Genomic DNA, 16,356 nt, shown 5'->3' with positions numbered 1-16,356 from the left:
TATCGCACAAAAGTCTATAGGTTTCAATCCCCTGATAAAAAGGCTCCCAACGAGGTGACTGGAACGTGACTGGAAGGGGGATTAAATCCTCGAACCCTTTTATCCCGGTTGGAAACACTAACCGGGATAAAAGGGGGTCTTTTATCCCGGTTGGTGTTTCCAACCGGGATAAAAGGGTCCCCCATGAGTTAATACAAAAGGATAGCATCCCCTACATAGTTAGATGTGGTGTGTAGGTGGGATGGCAAGGAAGCTACGCGCGAGGCTGGAGGTTGTGGGTTCGAATCCCACGAACCGCGCACGCGCATATTTCGCGTGAAAAATCGCGTGACTTGTGACTTGCGCGTGTGGGGGGTCTCCTGGGAGCTCGGGAATTTTTTTTTTGCAGCGCCGGCCGTGGGTGACCCACCGGGATAAAAGGGGTCTTTTGTCCCGGTTGAGTGACCCGGGATAAAAGACCCCTCCTTTTGTCCCGGTTGGTTTATCCCGGATGGATTTTCGGGATATTTGCACCCTACCAACCGGGACTAAAGCCCAATTCTCTACTAGTGAACCCTTTTGTCTCAAAAATTTAGTCCCGGTTGGATTTTCGGGATCTATGACTTTATCCAACCGGGACTAAAGGCGCGTTTTTTCCACCAATAATAAATAATCTTGACCGTCAGATGTCTTTGTACTAAAAAAGCTCTTGAATTTTTCATTTTTTCCTTCGATAAAGCAACTGAGTTTGACATGTCGGGCTAATCTGTAAGTGTTATTATTCTTCCATCTTTCATAAAACCATGCAACCGCTTAATGTTACACGCATAATCCTACACTTTGGTGCCTTCTCACAAACAAGTGCAAGAAATAGATCCCACAGACGCATGCATCACTCACTCCTCATGAGTTGACAACCCTGCAGTTCTTGCGGATTTCCCCTTCCGAGCCCGTGAGAGGGATGTTCCCCATCTTGATCATGGACCAGCCGAAATTGCAGAAGAATTGAACCTCGTCGTGGCTGTAGGTCCGCACGAGATCCTTTGTGTTGGCAGTGCCTTCCGGGCTTGAAAAGAGGCCCTGGTCGGAGGACAACAGGCCCTTATTGGCTAGGAGGTTCTGGTAGTAGTAGTTGTCGAACACGTCGGCGGAGCTGACGTAGAGAGCGGTGGTCTGGTTGCCGTCGCCGCCTGCACAGAGGCTCTGAAGGCTGTCGGCGAGGCTGGCATCCAGCATCGGATCGACTGAATTCGTCGCCGAGAAGTTTGACAGGCGATTGCTGAACAGCACGCACCGGGATCGGCCGATCGTGTGGGCTCCTGTCCAATTTCAGGTTGAGAGCATGTGGGTTCCTTAAAATCTTAACAGAACAGATCACGTGAAACTTGATGTATAATTGATAATCTTAATAACTGCTTCTGAGTGAGCTACGAACGTGTAAGGACTAGCTCTGAAACTTGTAGCAGAACGTAGAAGTAGAAGTAGCTGTAGCTGATTCATGAGATTTACCCGTGTTGGGTCTCGATCAAACACTAGGCAAGGTGAAGCAATGTACGAAGACAATAATGATTTGAGCAAATGTAACAGAAGCTATCCTATCAATGAATAGCACCCGTCTTAGGGGGACGGTTCACCTCCCTTTATAGGGCCATAAAGTTACATTTCCGCATACCCATTATACCCATACCTAACAACTACATCCCGGGCATATCCCGTACAAGACAGTAACTTGACCCCTATTCAAGATGTCGCTTTCAAAGTGGGATTACATTTCTAACCCTTTCCAAGATCCTTATTACAAAATTGACCCACAGTAATGTGGTCCCAGGGCTGTCTTGATCCCTTCCTTCCCTACTCGTTAGCTTCGTCGGGACTAAGTATGCTTACGTATGCTTTCCGCCTTCATTGGTCAAAATCAGCTAACCTCGGACTTTGGTCACAGGACCTCCCCGAAGTCAAGTTGCCGGGAGTTCCGTGGGGGCTTTAACTTCGGGAATCTTTGCCTGCAAAATCACAGAATGGGCATCTTCGTACTAGTTAACTTTGATTAATTGTTAGCTTCGTAAAAGAGTATAATGACGAGGTCAGCGTCGGTGTTGGGGAGAGGTCCGCGCTAGCTTCGTTCAGGGCACGTTGTGGGGCGGTCCCCAACAGTAGCCCCTTCGTGGGCGAGGTCAGAGACGCCGTCGACCGATCCCGCGAAAAGTCCAAAAACGCCCTCAAAACGTCACCCTGAACGGCGGCGCGGGCCGAGGCGATTTACTGTTAGACGAGGGTACGAACGTCATTTGCCATGCAGCGGTTGGTGATTCGAGGCACCGTAAAGGCGTCTTTTGGCATTTTTTACCGTGCCTATATAAGGTTTGCCGGGGGGCAGGTCATATTTTACGCTGTCGTTTTCGAGCCATAGCTTTTTGTTGCTTGCGCCTTCGCTACGCATCTTCGTTGTGTGCCTTCGTTGCCTTTTCTTGGCGGGGCGGCATCTTCGCTTTTCATGGTGAGGGTAGTTTCTGTTTGCTTGGTTGTGGTTGTTTTTCTTGATTTCTTTTTAACGTTCTGGCTTCGTTCTCAATGTTATGTTGTTCTGTTTTTGGTGCAACAGGCAGCCCGCATCAGGTAGAGTGCGCAGATAATGTCTTCGGTAGAGTTGGCCCTTCAGGCTGCCTCTGGTGGTGGGGGTAGTCCTGCTTTGCAGTCGGTGTCTGCGAGTAGCGGAGAGGCTGGAGGGAAGAGGTCAAAGAAACAGATTTATACGAAGGATGGTTTAGTTTCTGCAGAGGAAGGCTCTTCCAGCAGCAGTTCGCCTGATTGGTCTTCTGATAGGAACGAAGGTAAAGGTGAACAGGGCCATGCCGCTAAAGATATAGCAGAGACCGAAGTTCATGCTGTATCTTCGGATGAGGAGGCAGAGGAGGAGGAGGAAGGGGGAAAGAGGCTGGCGAAGCTGAGGAGGAGGAGGAGGAGGATGTCGAGGTTGAATCGAGGTCAGAGACGGCCGCTGGGGGGGAAAGCTCAATGCATTCCTACTCTTTACTTCGGGCGCTCCCAAGTGACTTCGCGAGACATTGTGTCTTTCGAGGAGAACAACTTCTTTCCTAAGGGGCTGGGCAGAGCGCCTGAGAATGAGGCGGTACCCGCGCTCAAGTTTGGTGAAGCTGTTGTTTTCAGGGACCTGTTTACTGTGGGGCTTCGATTTCCCTACGATAGGCAGCTGCCAATTATTTTGGATCACTATCATGTTAGGTTGCACTAGCTGACCCCCAATGCCATCGTGAATTTGTTTAAGTTTTACTGGGTGCAACGCACGTTCGGTGGTAGTATTGATGTAGAGGGTTTTGCGAGGTTGCACGAACTTCATATCCAGAAGAAGAGGACTTACTCCGAGGATGGGAAAGGTGTTTGTGAGAATCATTTCGGATGCTGTACCTTCATGCCACGCAGGAAGAACGATAAAAGGAATCTGGCGAGGGTAGAGCTTACCTTCGCGCAGAGGAACAAGTGGGATGATGCATGGCTGACGCATTGGTTTTATGTTAAAATTGAGATGGCTGGGGTTGGGACTGGATTCCCATTTTATGCGCCATTTGGGTCGATGGACGTGCTCACAACTCCGTCATTTATTCATACGGCAGCTGTGACGAAGTGCGAGGCTGCTTACAGGATTGCTGGGCCCTTCGTATCTGGACGTGACCTCGTAGAGGAGTATGTTGCTGCTAGAGTGTGGCCTCTGTCCGCTGAATTTGCGAAGCCATTTAAGCTCGTTGAGAAGAAGGTGTCTTGGAGCGAGAAGCCTGTGCAGTACCCCTGCTTTGAAACTGGTGTTGAGAGGGATGCCAACTCGGACTCGTTTGTCCAGACAGTGGAGGACATGGTTTACGAGATTTTGGGTCCCGTGACCCAGCCGGAAAGGCGTTCTATTGAATCCGTTGTGAGACACGGGCGTCGTGTCAATTGGATTTTTGATTTTCTTGATATTGTGGTTCCACCTCGTCCTGAAGTTGTGGACAAAAGGCGCCATTGGGGTGCTGGTCTTGAGCAGAGGAAGAAGGTGAAATTTGATTTCGCGCCCGCGGCGAAGCTCACTGTTCAGTCGCAAGTGGCCGCCAAAGTGAAGCAAAAAACCCTGAACTTGGAGGCGCAAAAGAGGAAAGAAGTTACTGTAGGGTCTTCGTCTGCCGTGTTGCCATCGGGGTCGACAGCTTCGTCTGTCGACTTGAGCAAACCGGCACACGTCGTTCCTGTCTCCGTGCGCCCTCCAAAGGAGGTCCCTGCTTTTGCTCCTTCATCCGCCGAGCCTGCCACGCGGACCAAGAAAGGGGCTAATAAACCTCGTTTTGCTCGTGTTACTATTTCAGGTGGCAAGCTTGACGCGCCTTCAACAGCTGGTATCAAGATCACGGCACCCTCTACAAGCTCGAAGGCTAAGGGCGCGCGGCCTCTCTTGATTGAAGCTGGGAAACATGAGAGGAGGGTTGCCGCCAAAAAGGCAAAGCTTGTGGATGCGTTCTCGTCTGATCCAAAGGGTGCGTGCGCCGAAGCTGTAAGATCTGGTAAGCATGTAGAGGTGTTTCTACCGAAGCTGCGGTTCTTTGATTGTGGGAAGGCCTCGGTGGGATTTTTGAAGGACTTGGAAGCAACTATGGGGGACGTTGGCGAGGTTAGTTGTGAGGATCATGTGAGGCTGAAAGTTAAATGTTATGATGTAGGTGAGAGTTTGGCGGCAGGTCTTCAGGGACTGAACGAAGGTCTAGGCTTGAGCGGGCGCACGGAGGTTCTAGCGACATGCGCCGAAGGTAGGGTTTATAATCCACACAACCTGTCTTTGGTCTGGGGGGATGAGGGTGAAGATTGCGGGCGCTATACAGATATTGGCGGTTCAAAACGGGGGGAGAAGGCAGGTGTGGCGACTTTGGGGGAGGTCGAAGGCAAAGGAGGGGTTGTGGTTTAAGTGGTAGAAAGACGGTGGTGACATCTAAGGGTGAGTCTAGGGAAGTTGTTCCGGTCGCCGTTGAGGCGTGAAAATATGAGGGTGAGAGCTGCTTGTAGGTGGTTTTGCTGTTCGTAGCTTTTGTTGTTGTTGTATTACGCTTACAGTTGTATTCTTTGACGCACAAATTTTCAGCAAGCTGTCAAGTCAATGAGCTCGGAAGAGCTCTTTAACTTGGAGGCCAGTAAAGAAGGTATGATTACTGGATAATTTGGTGATGTGTGTGGTGAGTGTTGTCCATTACCTTGTTATGTCTTTGGTGACTTGGCTTATTGTTCTTTGTTTAAACTTGTAGGTGTCTTATTCTTCAATGATTATGAGGGATCAGCTTGCTAAGAGTGAGAAAGCAGCCTCAGAACTTTCGAAGAAGGTAGCTTCACTTGAGGCGACTATTGCTGCTATGTCCTTGGAGATGAAGAAGGTTAAGGTTGAGAATGCGGAGTTGAAAGAGGACTCTCGCAGACTCAGCGAGAACTACGAGGCCAGGGGCGATGAGATTGATCGTCTGGTGGCGGATATAGCGGAGCTGGAGGGCCAGATGAAGGAGAAGGACCGAATTATTGAAGGCTTACATGAGGGTGCCCAGCGTGACAGCGAGGTTATCGCGGGTTTGAAATCTAAGGTTAGCCAGATGGAGCCTGAGTTAGAAACGAAGGCAAAGCTGTTGAGCCGAATAGAGACTACACTAAGGGAGAGGTTCGAAAAAGTTCATGAAGCTTACAAAGTCTCCCTTGGTGTGTTTGGCGCTGAACCTGATGATTGCCCATTGGATGAGGGATGCGAGCGTATGTTCGAGTGGCTTTTGGACGAGGTTAAGAGTCTTCTCGAGGTCCTTGAGGGCTTGAACGACTACTCCGCAGTGTTCTATCTAGAAAGCACCCTTTACTTGCTGGAGCAACAAGGATGCGAGCATGTTAAGAATATTTCCGAAGATAACTACGTTGTGCCAGCTGCCTCGGAGATTGGCTGCACTATCAAGTCTAATGATGTGGAGAATGCGAAGAAGAATTTGTTTGTGCGTATGTGGTCAACCTCCGGGCAGGACTATGTGAAGAGGCTCGCGTGTGAGCGGTTAGCGCAGCTGCGCTTGCAGTCTGGTGTTGGCAACGACGAGAAGGATACTGTGGAGTAAGCTGATGCGTGCTAAGGGGGGGTTTTGACTTGTTGGTTTTGGTGTACAAAGTTGACGAAGTCAGATACTTTATTTGTTTCTGAAACTATGCCCTCTAAAGTACCTATGTGCCAGTTTTGTCATGTATTCGACTTTTGTTACTGTTGTGTTGTATCCGTCTAAATGTGCTGGTTTCTGGTGTAGTGAACTCGTTGCGAGGTTAGATAAGTCAAAGTCGGGTTGCTGCGTTAGGCAACCTGCTGACTTAGAAAATGCGAGAGCCGGTTGATATAGCGACCCGAAGTTGCTTCAACCATAGCCGTATTCGTTGCTATATTTTGCATGGGTTGACCTTGTGCGAGGTTGTTCTTTTGAGTTGGTTGCCTTTTGCCGAGCGAGATCGAAAATGTTACTCGGGCCTTTTCGAGGTTAGGTGACACGAACCTTGTAAACTCTTCTCTTGCAAAGTTGCAAAAAAATTTCATGTTTTTTCGAAAAACGTCACCCCCCCCCTTTGCGATGTTGCAATCAAGAGGTCAGGATCACAGACTTGCAGATCCTTCCCTTGCGAAGTCACAGAAAATTTTCACGTTCGTTTGAAAAATGTCACCCCCCCCTTTGCAATGTCGCAAAAGAGAGGTCAGATAACACAGATTCGCAGCTGGAGGTTTCAGTGTCTTTGATCTGTAATGGCGTTGTATTTACACATTAGGATTCCTGCGTGCTCTGGCGCGAGGTTGCGCAACTTGGTGTTGCCTTTTGCATACTCGACCGCATACATGCGCGAGGTCATTCAACTTGTATTTTTAGGGGAAGTTTCCTTTCTTTCTTTGTGAAAAAAGGTGTACATGGATCTGCCTCGTTAAAAACCTTACCTCCATTATGGAGCCCCTAGCAAGGAAAAGAGTGCAGTCCGGACTCTATGACTTTACAAATGAGGTAAATTTGGAAGTAAAGAAAATAAAAGAAAGAAAAACTATTCTGTTACCTTCGGCGTTGCTTATAGTTCCGCAAGCCGAAGGTAGCATGTACAATCATGGGTAGTATTTTTGTAGGCTATCAATGTTCCAGGTGTGTGGGAGAGTGTTTCCTTGCTGGTCTGCGAGGTGGAGAGAGCCAGGTCTGCCACTTTTTGTGACAATGTAGGGGCCTTCCCATGTCTCTTGTAGCTTGCCTAGGTTTTCCCAATTCTTTTTCCTTTTGATGACGAGGTCACTGACATTGATCTGTCTTTCTCGAATGTGTTGGTCCCTCCATCTTTGGGTTTCTTCCTAATACTTGTCCAGGTTCTCGATGGCCTCGTTGATGTCATGCTCAATCATGTCTTTCTCTATTCTGGCAATTTCGTCCACATCCCCGGGCTTAAGGACTCTTAGGCTTTTGTTTTTTATTTCTTCAGGTGTTACAGCTTCGGCTCCGAATAAGAGCTTGAACGGGGTAAAGCCTGTTGCCCTGGATTCTATTGTGTTATGGGACCATATGACTCTTGGGAGCTCGTCGACCCATTTGCCCTTTTTTTTGATCAAACAAACATTTTTTGACTGCAGTGAATATGGTATTGTTCGCCCTTTCCATAGCTCCGTTTGATTGTGGGTGGTATACGGATAAGAATTTGATCTTCGTGCCGATGCTGGCGCAGAAATCTGTGAATGAGACGCAGTCAAACTGTTTGCCATTGTCAACGGTTAGTTCCCTTGGAACTCCAAACCGGCAGACAATGTTTTGCCAGAAGAACTTTTGTACGAAGCCGATGTGATGACGGCCAGTGGTTTGGCTTCGGCCCATTTGGTGAAGTAGTCTATTGCAACTACTGCGAATCTGCAATTTCCTTGTGCTATTGGCAGCGGACCAACTAGGTCCATGCCCCATCTCTAGAGAGGCCACGAAGGTGGGATGAGCTGGATAGGGAGCGAGGGTGCATGCGTCTACCTTGCTGTCTTCTGGCAGGCCTCACAGCTTCGTACGAGCAAGTGTGCGTCCGTGTGGACTGATGGCCAGTAGAATCCCTATCGGATTGCTTTCCCTGCTAGAGCCCTTGAGCCAATGTGGGTTTCGCAAAAACCACTGTGTATTTCTTTGAGCAGTTCACTGCCTGTTTCATAATCGACACAGCGAAGCCACGGTGTTGAAATGCCTGTTTTGTAGAGCTGCCCCTCGATAATTGCGTAGCCCCTTGCCCTTTGCTTTAGGCGCGTACGTTCGGCCTCGTTCTGAGGTTCGAAGTGACCTCTAAGGAAAGCCATTATGCTCGCGCGCCAGTCGTAACGCTGGATGGCGTTGACGGGGGCTGGAGCTTCTTCTTTGATCGAAGGTGAGGTTATGACTTTGTAGAATGTGTCGGGTGGGACTGGCTCGCCTTCTGCTGCTTCTTTTGCAAGCTTGTCCGCGTTGTCATTTAGTGCTCTTGGTATATTTTTGACATCAAACCCCAGAAATTGCTTCTCCATGGCTCGGACTGCCTCAAGGTATTTAACGAGCTCTAGCTCTTTGGCCTCGCTATCTTTCTCGATGTGATCACGGATTACCTTCGAGTGCGTTCTGATGATGAATGTTTGTTGCCCTATGGCTTTCATTTTCCTTAAGGCCAGCAGCAATCCCTCATACTCTATGGTGTTGTTGGTTGACTTCGCGGTTGGTGGGAAATCTAGCCTCGCTGCATACTTGATTTTGACACCTGTTGGTGATGTGACCACTGCTGCGACGCCTGTCCCTTTGCAGCACCAAGCCCCATTGTAGTGGATGACCCATGGTCTTTCAAGCTGTTTTGGCTCCTGCTTTGGCGAGGTCCAATCGACCACGAAATCAGCCAGTACTTGGGATTCTATAGCTGTGCGCCTTTCAAAGTCGACAACGAACTCTGAGAGTTCAGATGCCCATTCGGCGATACGGCTAGAAGCTTCCCTGTTTGAGGAAAGATCATGAAGAGGTTGGCTGGTTACAATGACTATTCTGTGCATCTCGAAGTAGTGTCACAGTTTTCGCGCTGCCATAACAACTGCGTATGTGATTTTCTCAAGTTCAAAGTAGTGTAGCTTTGAGCCGCTCAGGGCTTCGGATGCGAAGTAAACTGGTATTTGCCTAGTTTTGCCTTCGATTTCTTTTTCTTGAATCAACGCAGCGCTTACAACTGTTGCTGAGGCTGGGACGTACAATAGCAGTGGTGATTTGGGCTCTGGCGGGCATAGCTTTGTCATAGATTGCAGGTACTCTTTGAGGTCTTGGAATGCTTTGCTTTGCTCATGTCCCCATTCAAGTATTTTGGAGCTTCGGAGTGCTTTGAAGAAGGGGAGGCTTCGCTCTGCCGCTCTTGGAATGAAATGGTTTAGCGCAGCAACCCTACCCGTGAGCCGTTGGACTTGTTTGAGCGAAGTTGGCTCTGACATATTAGCTAGCGCCTTGATTTTATCTTGGTTGGCCTTGATGCCTTTTGTCGTTACCAGGCAGCCTAGGATCTTTCCTCTTTGGACCCCGAATACACAATTTTCTGGGTTTAGCTTTAGGTTGGCTGACCTCAGGTTAGCGAATGTTTCTGTGAGATCCAGAATGTGGTTGCTTCGTTTGGTGCTTTTGACGACGATATCATCCACATAAGCCAGGATATTACGCCAAAGCTAGTTGTCCAGGACTGTTGCCGTCATCCTTGAGAATGTTTGGCCTGCATTCTTTAGCCCCTCTGGCATACGCACGAAGCAGAACATTCCAAAAGGTGTCACGAAGCTTGTTTTGCCTTCGTCCTCCTTCTTGATTCTGATCTGGTGGTACCTCGAGAAGAGGTCAAGTAGCGAGAGCATTTCACTGTTTGCAGCGTCATCCACTACCTTGTCAATCCTCTCGAGAGGGTAATCATCTTTTGGGCAGGCCTTGTTGAGGTCTGTGAAGTCTATACACATTCTCCATTTGTCATTTTTCTTTTTACTGGTACTGTGTTAGCTAACCAGTCAGGGTACTGGATTGTCCTGATTACGTTAGCTTCGAGGAGCCTGTCAACTTCGGCCTTTACGGCTTGGACCTTTTCGTCGAATATTTTTCTTAGCTTTTGCTTCTTTGGCCTAGCTCCTTGCCTGATGTCGAGGCTGTGCTCGATGATTTCCCTATCCACTCCTTTGAGATCACCTGCGGACCAAGCGAAGATGTCTTTGTTCTTGTTGAGGCACTTGATGAGGTTGTGTTCTTCTTCAGGGTCGAGGTTGGCTCCAATTGTTACGAACCTGTCTGCGATGTACCCGTCTAGGAGTACCCGCTTTGTTTCGCCGTCAGCACTGATCTTTATTTTTTCTTTGTCCCACTTGGGCTCGTTGTGGGTCTTTTGCTTTGCTGAGCTTTCGGCTTCGTTTGATGAGGCTAGGTGGTGGACATTTTTTTTGCCCTTCGTTTGATGAGGCTAGGTGGTGGACATTTTTTTTGCCCGGAGCTACCCCTCTTTCTATATTCCTTGCCATTTGCTGATCACCGTACTCTGTTATGACCCCCTTGAGCGCGGGTATTTTCATGCATAGGTATAGTTGCCTAATTGTTGCATCCACTTTGGTGATGAAGTCGCGGCTAAGTATTGCATTATAGGGATAGTGCATCTCCACCACGTCGAAGGTGATGTGCTCTATTCTTGCATTGTCGCGGTCCCCGAATGAGACCGGGAGAGCAATTTTTCCCAAGGCCTTCACCGGCTTTCCACCGAAGCCGAGAAGTGGGATGTCGGCTGGGTCGAGTGTGTTCATGTCAATGTTCATTTCTCTGAATGCGTTTGCAAAGAGGATCTCCGCGGAGCTGCCCGTGTCAACTAGGACTTTTCCAACTGTCCAACCTGCTATCAGCGCTTTGATGACCATCGCATCATTGTGCGAAGTTGTCTTGAGCTTGAAGTCTTCCCCCGTGAAGCTTATGGGCATGTGTGCCCATTCTGGCTTCGTTGGGGGTCCGTCGGGTATGATTACATTGACTTCTCTGAAATAGTTTTGCCTCTACCTCTTGTTCTCGAACTCTAAAGAGGAGCGTCCGGTGATTGGCATTATCATACTGAAGGTAGGTAAGGAGTTTTGGTTGTTGTTTTGCATGCTGGGCTCTGGTTTGGGCATTATGGCTGGCATGCTTGGGGGAGGAGGTAGTGTTTCTTGAGGCTTTTGAGGCGGATTTGGGTTAGCATGTTGTGGGATTGTTTGGTGGTATGGTTGTATGTGGGGCGGAAGAGGCCAGGTCATTGGTTGCTGGAAGTTGGCGAAGCTGGTCTGGTTGGAGTAAAAGCTTGGGTGTGAGTAAAAAGCTGTGTGGTGGATTGTTTTGGGTGCTTGTGCGACTGCTTTCGCGGCTTCTTCTGTAGCTTTCCTCTCTTCTTCTTTCTTTTTGGGGCACCACTCTGTATTATGATGGTTCTGATGGCCATGGTTGACGCAGTAGAATGATTTTTGCTGTCTTCCTTGACCTCGTCCTCTACCAGAGTGGTCCCCTCTTTGGGTATTGTTGTTTTGGTTTTAGATCTGGCTTTGGTTTTGGTTTCAGCTCTGGCTTTGGTTTTGGTTTCCCTCAATGTTCATGACGTGGTTTGGTTTTGGTTTTGGTTTTGGTTTTGAGGCTTGTTGTAAGGCGAAGGTTGCCAGCTTCGGTTCTGGTTTGTTTGCCTTTCCTTGTTACGTTCCGCCACTCTTCTGCGGTGGTCCTCGTCAGACCTGATGTATTCATCGAGTTTGCTGAAGAGAACACTCATCGTTTTGGGCTCTTTCCTTGATAGCTTCGACGCTGTTGGGCCAGGGGTGAGGCCCGCGATGCACGCGGATATTGCTACGGATTCCTCAATGTGCGGTGCTTGAGAACGAAGGTAGACATATATTCTTACATATTCTACGAGTGGCTCCTTGTCTTTTTGTTTGCATTGGAAAAGATCTGCTTGGGCCGTTTGTGGGTAATGGAAGCCCTGAAAGTTTTGTGTGACCTTCGCCTTGAGGTCGTGCTAGCTAATCACCATGTGTGGAGGGAGTAGTGAGTACTAGTTCAGAGCCGTGCCTTTGCAAGCAATTATGAAGGACTTGGCGAGGACGACATCATCTCCCCCGGTCGAAGCTATGGCAGCTTCGTAACTCATTAAGAATTGTCGTGGATCTGTCCATCCGTTGAATTTGGGCAGGGTGGTTGGCTTGTATGTTGTTGGCCATGGTGCGGTTGGAGCCCGGTTGAGAGCGGTGATGTGGTGTCGACCACGAGAGACACCCCTGGCGAGTGATGTTGGGTGCCTTGGCCGAAGTTGAGGCTGGGTTGGAATTGTGCCTGATCAACGGTGGGACTTTGGTGAAAATAAGCTGCGGTTTGGTTTGCATTCTCATGTGGGCTTTCAAGCTCCGCAATTTCTTTTTGTAATGCTTTCAGCTGTCGCCTAGCTTCGTTCAATTTTGATAGTCTGCTCGAGGCTTCCCTCTGTTGTTGCACCTGTTGTGCTAACTGCTCCTTTTTTCTTTTTACCTCTTCTATCTCCCGGAGGACTGAGTCTAGCTCATTGTCCAGGTCAGAGGGGCCAGTAGCTTCGGGCGCTGCGGGCTGGTGGCTCTGTTGACCGTTAGTGCGGTTGGCAGCTTTGTTTGCTGTGGGTTGTTGGCTTTGTTGGTTGACCTCGGGTACGGGTCTCTTACTCATTGCTTTTGCCCTTAAGGTTTGCTTGACTCTTGCAAGGCGTTCCTCCTTATCCGAAAGAACCTGATCTGTGGCCTCGGGAGCTATAGGCTGACTGGCCTCCACTGTGCTGACTTCTCTCTGTACTGTAAGTCTCTTTTTCCGTTGTGGTGGCATCGTAGGTTGTTTGTCGAGTTAGACCACGGTGGGCGCCAAATGTTGGGTCTCGATCAAATAGTAGGCAAGGTGAAGCAATGTACGAAGACAATAATGACTCGAGCAAACGTAACAGAAGCTATCCTATCAATGAATAGTACCCATCTTAGGGGGGACGGTTCACCTCCCTTTATAGGGCCATAAAGTTACATTTCCGCATACCCGTTATGCCCATACCCAACAACTACATCCCGGGCATATCCCGTACAAGACAGTAACTTGACCCCTATTCAAGATGTCGCTTTCAAAGTGGGATTACATTTCTAACCCTTTCCAAGATCCTTATTACAAAATTGACCCACAGTAATGTGGTCCCAGGGCTATCTTGATCCCTTCCTTCCCTACTCGTTAGCTTCGTCGGGACTAAGTATGCTTCCGTATGCTTTCCGCCTTCATTGGTCGAAATCAGCTAACCTCGGGCTATGGTCACAGGACCGTCCTGAAGTCAAGTTGCCGGGAGTTCCATGGGGGCTTTAACTACGGGGATCTTTGCCTGCAAAATCACAGAACGGGCATCTTCGTACTAGTTAACTTCGATTAATTGTTAGCTTCGTAAAAAAATATAATGACGAGGTCAGCGTCGGTGTCGGGGAGAGGTCCGCGTCAGCTTTGTTCAGGGCGCGTTGTGGGGCGGTCCCCAACAACCCGATAAGACCATGACATCGGTCGTGTTCAGGCCGACGGCGTTGAACTTCTGAATAATGGAGTCTATCGGTTCAAATGGCGCAGGCAAGCCGTTGCCAGCTCCAGACTGATTGGCCACCGACCGTCTTTTCTTCCCAGAAGAACATCCCAATATGGCCCTCCACTCTGAACAACAAAAATCAGTACACGTCACTACGTCGCAGCCGTCTTTCACCGTTAGTTAGTACTCTGTCTAGCAAAACTTGTTTGGATACACCTCCTAAAGCATCGATATTTGAATACTAATTAAGAGTATTAAACATAAACTATTTACAAAATCCATTGCACAAATGGAGTCTAATTTGTGAGACGAATCTATTAAGCCTAATTAGTCCATGATTTGACAATGTGCTGCTACAGTAAACATGTGCTAATCATGAATTTATTAGGCTCAATAGATTCGTCTCGCGAATTAGTATAGGGGTTCTGCAATTAGTTTTATAATTAGCTCATGTTTAGTCCTTCTAATTAGCATCCGAACATCCGATGTGACACTCCTAAAGTTTAGCACCTCGTATCCAAACACTCCTTAGTGTTCCAACAAACTTGACTAGAAGAGCTACTAGGAGCGTACAAAGAGCACTCCATAGCCTTGCTACGATGTCAGCGCAAGACACCACCTCACGGCAGAGGCTCTCGAGATCAGCCTTTATGGCGTCAATGACCTCGTACCCTCTAACTGAGTTCAGGTTGGGTTGTGCAAACTTCTCGCCATCGCTGCCGTCCGAAAGGATTGAGCCATCACATCCCTTCATATATAAAATTTCACACCATTTCGGCAACTCAGCAACATAGAGCTGCATCGATCTACAGAACATTATCAGACTCAGGCTTAAGAGATTAGAAGTCAGTCAAGACAGTTACATTGACAAAGCAGTCATGGAAATGGAGCATGAGGAGGGAGGCGCCCATCCTCATCTCAGCTCTCATGGCAGTGAACACATGCTGCTGCACGATAGTGTACAAATGAGGACATGTTTCGTCGTAGAAATCAGAGGTGAGCTGACATCTCACACCCTGGTTACCGAGGCACACTGAAAGAACCGAAAATACAACCAGCAACCGGGAGTAAGCGTGTTCCATGTCTTACTCGGTTACTACTTGTTTCAATCTCTAGCGACGCAGAACCTGCGTACATTTATTATCACCTCTAACGGTCGGAATGCCCCGCTCCCCCGACGCGCCGCTCCGTCCCCATCGCCGGCGTCACCAGCCCCGGCGCCGCCGCCCAAGCTCTCCTCTACCCCGCAACCCCTGCGCTCCTTCATCTACAGCCCCCCATCCCATCCATGCCCAGATCCAGATCCACATCGACGCGCAGCTGCGCCCGCCGTCCACCCACCCTCACCATCGTCCTGGAGGGAGACCCTCCCCCTCCGCCGCCACCACCGCACACCTGCCGCGCTGGCTCCTGGCACAATCTAGTTGTCCCTGACACGCCGAAGCATGATCTCCCATCCTACGTGGAGGTGGTATGGAGAGGAGCGTCCGCCTTCAAGTCGCCGCCTCTCCCCCAACAACCAAGCGAGCGCCATCTCAGTTCCACCATCTTCATCCCTCCGCAGATCAATTACTACCCTTGCCAACCTCGTCGCCCTCCAGGCAACAGCCCAGGTAGTAAAGACCCCCTACGCCACCATGCCTCTGCACGTCCAGAGCAGCGGTGTGCACATCCTATTGAGCAATGGCACCCCCCGAGCAGGATCCGCTCAGGATCTGGGCCTGATGCCACACTTCGTCGACCAGCCACACACAGGAGTAATGGCTCCCAGCCGGCTCCCTCGAGCCCCGAGCAACGGCGTTCCCGACGCGAGCTCCGCCCTGATTCCGCGCCTCTGCCAGAGGCAGGGTGGACCTGCATCAGCCGGGGCAAGCGACGAGGACACGCACAGCACCTTCACCCTGCTGCCTCTAACCATGCCCGGGACGCCAGGCATTCAAAGTGCTCCTCAACCACCGGCCTTCACCGCTCCTCCGCCGCTGCAAGCGCTACCTTCCTGCTGAAGATAAAAGGGCGCTGCTTCAGGTGTCTCGGCCGCAACCATAGAGTCAGTGCCTGCAGAGACCCAATCTGGTGTCTGCGCTGCTTCCGCTCGAGGCACAAGCAACGGGCCTGCCACCGGGTCAGCGCCCACAGCCTGTCCCTCCATCGCTGCACCGACTGCACCGATGGGAGCCATGTCCACCAAACACCAGCGGCAAGATGGCGACAACCAGAGTTGGCAACCCTGTCCTGCGGCCGAGCAAGGACACTCTCCACATCCCAACCTCCTCCGAGATGGACCACAAGCTGCGTGGTTGGGAGGGGAATGCGCTGGTCACATGGGCCATGCAAGTTCCACCCAACACCACCGCGAGGAACATCGAGGATGCTGTCCTCGCTGAGTTCCAGCTTCGTCCTGACGACATCTCCGTCACCAGGCACCGGCTGGAGGCGTTTCTGCTCCGTTTCCAGTACCACCGACACTGCAAGGAGGTCAACGCCAAGGGCTCCATCAAGTACCACGGCAACAAAGTCTGCGTCAAGCCTTGGCGGAGTCTCACCGGAGCTCTCGGCGCTGCGCTTTTCTACCGCGTCCACATCTGCCTCGACGAGGTGCCGAGCCACGCCTGGCTGCCGGATATCATCAAGCGACTCATCGGCCGGCACTGCACGCTCCAATGCATCGACACCAACCTGCTTCATCCGACAGACACGCGCGGCATCGAGCTCTGGGCGTGGACGGCCGACCCAAGCAAGATCGCAAAGGTGATGTGGCTTATCTTCACAACCCTTCCATGGATG

At 50.0% G+C, this 16,356-nt stretch overlaps 1 pseudogene; it reads right to left on the bottom strand.

The window, feature by feature from the left end:
* Positions 1-882: 882 nt before the first annotated feature.
* Positions 883-14,663, bottom strand: LOC101760772 (annotated as a pseudogene).
* Positions 14,664-16,356: the final 1,693 nt, after the last annotated feature.

The sequence above is a fragment of the Setaria italica genome, chromosome VII (genome assembly GCF_000263155.2).
Source record: "Setaria italica strain Yugu1 chromosome VII, Setaria_italica_v2.0, whole genome shotgun sequence".
In the NCBI taxonomy this organism is placed as follows: Eukaryota; Viridiplantae; Streptophyta; class Magnoliopsida; order Poales; family Poaceae; genus Setaria; species Setaria italica.
This window is presented reverse-complemented; position numbering and strand designations above follow the sequence as displayed.